The sequence below is a fragment of the Arvicola amphibius genome, chromosome 4 (genome assembly GCF_903992535.2).
Source record: "Arvicola amphibius chromosome 4, mArvAmp1.2, whole genome shotgun sequence".
NCBI classification, from domain to species: Eukaryota; Metazoa; Chordata; class Mammalia; order Rodentia; family Cricetidae; genus Arvicola; species Arvicola amphibius.
The window spans coordinates 134,679,119-134,686,115 of NC_052050.1; the positions used below are offsets into that span (position 1 = coordinate 134,679,119).

The 6,997-nt window shown below is 34.7% G+C and overlaps 1 long non-coding RNA gene across 3 annotated transcripts in view; it reads left to right on the forward strand.

The window, feature by feature from the left end:
• LOC119812673 overlaps positions 1-1,645 on the forward strand; it is a 130,607-nt gene extending 128,962 nt beyond the window's left edge. For all 3 annotated transcript variants that reach the window (XR_005285110.1, XR_005285112.1, XR_005285111.1), the window contains one exon: positions 145-1,645. This is a non-coding gene — a long non-coding RNA (uncharacterized LOC119812673). The remainder of the gene's footprint in view (positions 1-144) is intronic.
• Positions 1,646-6,997: the final 5,352 nt, after the last annotated feature.

Here is a 6,997-nt window from a genome sequence, read left to right on the forward strand (position 1 = left end):
AGCTTATTTGGAAAGGTCACACATTTATTTCACTTATTGGAATTAACAGTTGTATTAAATCAAATATATTTGGACTGTTATATCATAGGTCATAAAAGGCTTATTTATTTATTATTTAATAAATTCATATTACCTCATTTTTAGAAGTGCTTGGAAAGCATCATGAACATCCGCCATGAACGCTAATCACGGGAAGGAGGTCTGCATGTTGCTTTTGAAGACCACAGGAAGGCAACCAAGAAGAGCACAGAGCAGAAGATAAATACTCACATGCCATCCAGAACTTGCATCCTTCTTAACAGAGAATGGCTTAGCAGAGACAAGCCATGTCAGCCTAGAAATTTGTGTGCTTGTGACCATAAGATTGTTTTGTGACTCTTTCACTGATCAGTGACTTCAAAAAACTGAAACAGAGCAATCATAAGGTTCAAGGACAGTGAAACATCCAGAGTTTCACATACAAAATTAAATTTCATGAATAGAAACATTATAACAGAAAATAATCATGATACTGCTGAATCATTAGATCTGCTTACACATGAGCATAATATCTGAATAAAGGCCATACTAGGTAAAAAGGATACAAAGGAGATGATTATAAAGAGCCTAATTTACCCATTTTATTTTAATGGGGAAAATTTAGACTGGATAAATTATATGCAAAAAAATTAGTAACGCTCTTTTTTGCTAAATAAAAATGGTTGATTATATGTTAATTGTTGCCTAGAAAGTACCAAGTTATTATTTTTTAGCATTTTTAACAGAGCAGATCAATATATTTGTACTTAGCTGGACAAAGGTGTACAGTTGATAAGAATGGTTATACTATACAGTTTCCTTTCCCTTATAGCATACTTGAAAATTGTCACTGACATCTATGAATCTAATTTTATTTTTCTGGTGTTTAGATTTGTCCTTCTACTTATAATGGCAGAAGTTTTATCTTATTAGATTAGTCCATACACTATAGCTATGAGAATGTTCTCATTCTCAAACACTAATTTGTATGTGAAACTAAATCAGATGAATAAATAAGCTTAAAACAGACTGTGAAATCCAGCGCTATGATGTCCAGTGTAGAAAAAATATGACAGAACGTTAAGTAGTGTCTGAGTAGTAATCTCATCTATAATGATCTTCAAAGTCAGCTTTTCAAAGTAAGGTCATTTTCATTAATGACAGAAAGTCAACTGAGCAATAATGAAGGAACTGTTGCTTTATTCAATTAGAGCACGCTTAATGGTTCTTTAGGTCATATTGACTTGATAAGAAGGTACAAATGAGCAACCCCGTGGAAACAAAGGTCTTCTCAGGAATAATAGATGCAAATTTTAGACAAATAAATATTGAAACCTAATTTCTACTTCCAGCTCACCCTGCTGTGACTCTGCACTGAACATTTACATACTCTGTGACATGTGTCCGGAAGTATGATAGGAATAGACATTTCTCTTTGCTTCAGTAATGAATTTGGTTATTTATATAATTCAGGAATTTGGAAATTACCTTCTGTTACCTTCCCCTTCCTCTATATGGATCCATCCTTTCTAATTTGTTTGAATTTGTTCTGCATTGTCTATGTATAAACAGATGTTAATGGGTTAAGATATAGGTAATGAACACCTAATGAATGTTAAACACTGTTCTATAAGAAAGACTCAAAGTCTAAAATACTTCATTTCTGAAAAATAAAGTAACATATGCTACTCATCCTTAAGTAAAGTATATTCTAGTTGAGATACAAGAATATCAAAATTTATAACTCTAACCAAGTGTTTTTGGTATTGTAATTCTTCAATTCATCCAGCAAATAATGGTATATATTTTTGTTCTCTCTCTCTTGATCTCTACTTCTTAGCAGTCAATACTTTGTGAGGATACTTGCTTTTTCATCTTCCCTTTCCTGTTGACCCTGCCTGGTCCATTCACTGTCCTGGATACATAGAGTAAATTGCCTTTTCTATATTAGTTTGTGAGGCTACCTGATTCTAAAATCCTAAAACAAGGAAGAGACTGTAAACATTAGCATCATTTTCACATTTTGTTGATGTTGTTTGGTTTTTCGAAATAGGGTTTCTCTGTGTGACAGTACTGGCTTTCCTAGAACTCATTCTGGAGATCAGGCCTGCTTCTGCCTCTGAGTGCTATGATCAAAGGCATGTTCTATCACTACCTGAGTATTATTATTTATTATACAGAGATTCACAACAATTCCTAGATATCATATGTCTAATTTTTAAAGGTAATAGTAACAGTCCATATTTTTATTTATTTTTTGCCAACTTTGCCCTTCTCTTCTTTATTTTATGTTCCCCAACTCAGGTTTGTTTTCTCCCAGCTATCTTTCACAAGTTATATTTATTTATAAGGTAAACGAGTAAGATATTTGAAAATGAAACAAAGAAAACCAAAACCAAAGCACTTCTATCCTTCTAACTTTACAACTGTAAATATGGAATGTTTACCTCACTTTATAATCTTAAATTAAACTACATCTACAAGAATACTAGATTGTAATAAAAATTCCACTTTTAAAAAAACCGTAGACTTTTAACCCCAAAACTTAGTAAATGAGGAAAGCCCTAAAAGGACAATGAAGTCTATTTTTCGTTGTGATAAGACCTCAGGATATGACAGTAAATTGGAGATTAAAAAAAATCACAGGGTGGATTCTTAAAGGGGAAAGTAACTTTTAGGAAGAATAGTGCATTTATTTTCAAGGGACCACCTGGAAAATATCACGGACCTTGAATAAAGTAGTAGAGATTTATTTTCTGCTGATTCTGGAGGTTACAAGTTCAAGGGGAAATGTTGGCAAGGTCCTTTGTGTACTCTCTTGCACATGTAGTTTCCCTCTGCATCTTCATAACTGTGTTTTAATCTCTTTTTGGGAGAAAACAGTCAGTATATTAGGGCCCACATCAGTGGTTTCCTTTAATCTTTATCATCTCTTCAAAGGCTTTGATTCTCCCATAGCCATCTTCTAGTATGGAAGAAGAGTACAATCCAACCTATCTCATTTCCTGCCAGCTCTTTAGATCAGAATTAATACATGATTGGCCTGCTCTGTCTACTCTACTGTGCAGAGATTTGAGTAATGATGACTTATGAAGGGTTCTGTGGTGTGGCATTGTGAACTGTCCTGAAGAGTTTGATAAGAGTTCTAAAACTCACATCCGTAAAGACATTCTAGACATTGTGTATCATTAGCGTTGCCACTGACTCTCTTCCTGAGCATGGTCAGTAGTTACTGTTTGCCTCTGCCACAAATATCCCATTAAAGATTAGAAGGAATTGCTCTCTCTCTCTCTCTCTCTCTCTCTCTCTCTCTCTCTCTCTCTCTCTCTTCCTCTCCCTCTCTCTCTTTCCCCCTTTAGCACACTAAATAAATATCCAACCTCACTCTGAAAAAAAATTAGAAGAAATTGAAAACTATCTTTAAAAAGAGGACACACAAAAGTAAATAAGCTCAATAACAAGAGAAGTGATGGAGGATTTATGAAGAAGACTACTGGAAGAAAGAGTAGAGAAAAAATTGCACATAAATGAACAGTCAGAGAATTGAAAGAGAAGATGCACACAACAAATACCCACTCTGGTAAGAAACTCTGAATAAAAACAATAATACCATGGATCAGAACACAACTGAACAATGCAAGAAAAAGTTTTGGAAATAGGTGAATATTCAGAAACAACATATTAAAATATTCTGAAAATTTTCATTGTTTCCAATAGAGTCATTTTCCAACAAACTGATTTTTAAATGAAATTATATCTTTAGACATACAGAAAATAATAGCTATCTATAGTTTGTGCAACAGAAATAATAAGCTATTTTTATAGTTGACTGTAAAACAATGGAGAACAGAACCACGCCTGTATGTCTCCCAAGGAAAAGGATAAAGTATAGAGTTCCAGTCACTCTCTACATTCCTGATGCTGTGACCCTTAAATAAAATTCCTCATTTTGTGATGACCTCCAACCTTAAAATTATTTTCATTGCTACCTCATAACAATAATTTTTCTAGTGTTAAAAATCATCACCTAAATATTTGTGTTTTCCAATGATCTTAGGCGACCCTTGTGAAGGAAGAGATCATTTGACCCTTGAAGAGGTCACAACCAACATGTTGAGAAACACTGCTTTAGACCAAAGCAAGCCAAATGTTTATCAAGTATTAAAGTATAAGCAAAAGGCTGTTGGGTATATATAACAAGCCAGTGAATATGGGTTTCATGATTTTTGAGGAAATAAAATTGAAGAATTCTAGTTTTGATAAAAAGTAAAATGCAACAATAAATAATAAATCTAATTAAATCTAGGATAAAAGGCTAACACAATTATGAGGATTATGGTTACATCAATGTGTGAAATTAAAACATTGACAATGCACTAATTACATGTCCTTTAAAATCTTTTTTGCTAGAAGAATAGGAGGAGAGAACATCAATGCTGTTTTATAATAACAACTTTCAAAGATACATTGTGTGTTTTAGTATATAATAAAATTAGGCAGAAGTGTAGAGGTATAGATTAATAAAATAAACTTGAAAAGACAGTTTTAAACATGAATCAGGTAATATATATTATTATATAGTGCTTAGTTTGCATAAATATTAAGAAAAGAGTATAATCCAGAAATTTGAAAGGATAAAATTTATATAAATTCTATTTGAGGTAAGTATTAAATTGTAGTTATGAATATAACCACAGGAATAAAAAATAAAATTATAAAATATCCAGAGAAAATGCATACATATACAAACACACATACACACACACACAGAGCAACTTCCCCATTATGCTCCAACCAATAAATTTTTACATAGCAAAGGATATATAACCAAAGGATATACTTATGAGAAATTAGTAAATGATGGTATATGGAAAGTGGAAATTCCTATCTTATTACACAAAAGAATCCACCTCTAAGATCAAAGTAAAAAATCTGGAAGACACTATATTTGAAGAATACCATACCCATCTGATACCTTTGTGGAAGTCATGTAGCAAAAAAAGAATTATGTAAAAAACCATAACATAAATATATGTGTATTCTGATGATTCTAGGCAACCCCTGTGAAAGGGCCCCCAAAGAGGTTACAACCAACATGTTGACAGTCAGTTATTTGGAACATTTTCAACCAAGAGAAGTCATTAAAAATATATAGGTTTTCTTGAGAATCCCACTATAGGTCAAAGTGAAATTTGCGGCAGTTATTGGAGCAGAGCATAGAAGAAAGATGATGATGATGATGATGATGATGATGATGATGATGATGATGATGATGGTGGTGGTGGTGGTGGTGGTGGTGGTGGTGGTGATGATGATGGTGATGGTGGTGATGGTGGTGGTGATGGAAACAGATGATGTCATAATGGTGCTGGTAAATGAGAAAGATGGAAATTTTTCTTTGCCCTGTGCATACAGAAGAACTGTTCCTTTTGTTGGCTGCCATCTGCTGGGCCATACTGTGATATTTTAATAGACAAATTAACTGTTTTCTAATGCTTATGATAATCCCATTCTTACAGTAACCTCTTATTTTTACTATTTTATAGTGGAAATTGTGCCAACCACAGCATTCCAAATTGCTGCTATAACAGTTGTGAATCGATGGAACGCACTTAAATTCAAATGCATGGGTTTGTTTAATGCTAATAGCTCAATTGCTTTAATTTATTTTTTGTAATTTTCTTATTTTTAAATGATTTCTGTAAGTGTATTTAACTTGGAAGCCATTTAATGCCTACTAATGATGCAATAGTATTGGGTCCAATGTATCCTAAAATCCACTGAGTGAACTTCTGACTTTTCCTTTTATTAAAAGAATCCATTTCATTACACAACAGTCTCCATAAGGAACATTCCAAACAAGCAATTTAACATTTCAAGTTGCTAAAATCACTTTGCATTTGGCTTCCTAGCTTAAAACTCTGCATGAGACACGTTATAATTTTGTAGGAATATGCAACTTGTCAAATCTCATAGCTTTCAAACTCCCAATTGATTGAAATGAGGCATTTTCTAAGAAAATCTTTGCCAAATGATGTTCCTTTTTGGGAGGTAGCAGTGAAAGATTATTCCATATTTTCTTCTCTGTAAGACACAGGAAAAGTGCTTTGAGAGGACACTGGTCCAGAACAGAGAGTGGAGGTGCGGTCAACAGCATGGTTAGACTTGTATTGAGAATGCGTAGGCAGGCAGAGAAAAGGGTAGATACTGATCTCCTAAGGTACTTCCATGGCATAGTCGGCCTGGGATCACATCCTATCTCTTGTCTGTGTTTTTGTTGGTGCTGGTGGTAGATATGATGAGAGGCAGCAAAGAGGCAACCTAAACCTTAGGAAAGGTTAGAGTGGATCACACGAAGAAAGACAGAGAACTGAACCTAAAAGTTAGCCTTCCCCACGAGTGGGGAGGAAATGGTGATAGGCTGAGGGTGAGGTAGAATTATGTGGTCAGTCACTGAATTCTGAGCAGTGTGTAAGAAGCTTCTGCTGTCCATTTCTTTCTGCTAAACTTTCTTTGTGACTCCTGCTACTAACCATTCTCTCTCTCTCTCTCTCTCTCTCTCTCTCTCTCTCTCTCTCTCTCTCTCTCTCTCTCTCTCTCTCTCTCTCTCTCTCTCTCTCTCTCTGCTATCACACTGTCTTCCCTTTCCCCCTCTCATTCTCGTTCCCTTACTACTCCTCCCTTCTCTTTTCCACCCTCTGTCTTCTTCCAATTGCCTTCTGGTCTCCGTATCCGTACTCACCCAGAGCACTCTTGTATATGGATTTTCCTTTTTTAAAAAATATTTTTTAAAAGAAAACAAACTATATTTTTGCATTTCACATACCAATCCCAGTTCTCACTCCCTCCTCTCCTCTTATTCCCTCTACCTATCACCCTACCCTATTCCTAATCCACTTCTCAGAGAGGGTAAGGCACACTGTTTTGGGTCAGGTCCAAGGCCCTCCCTACTATATCTAGGCTGAGCAAGGTATCCATC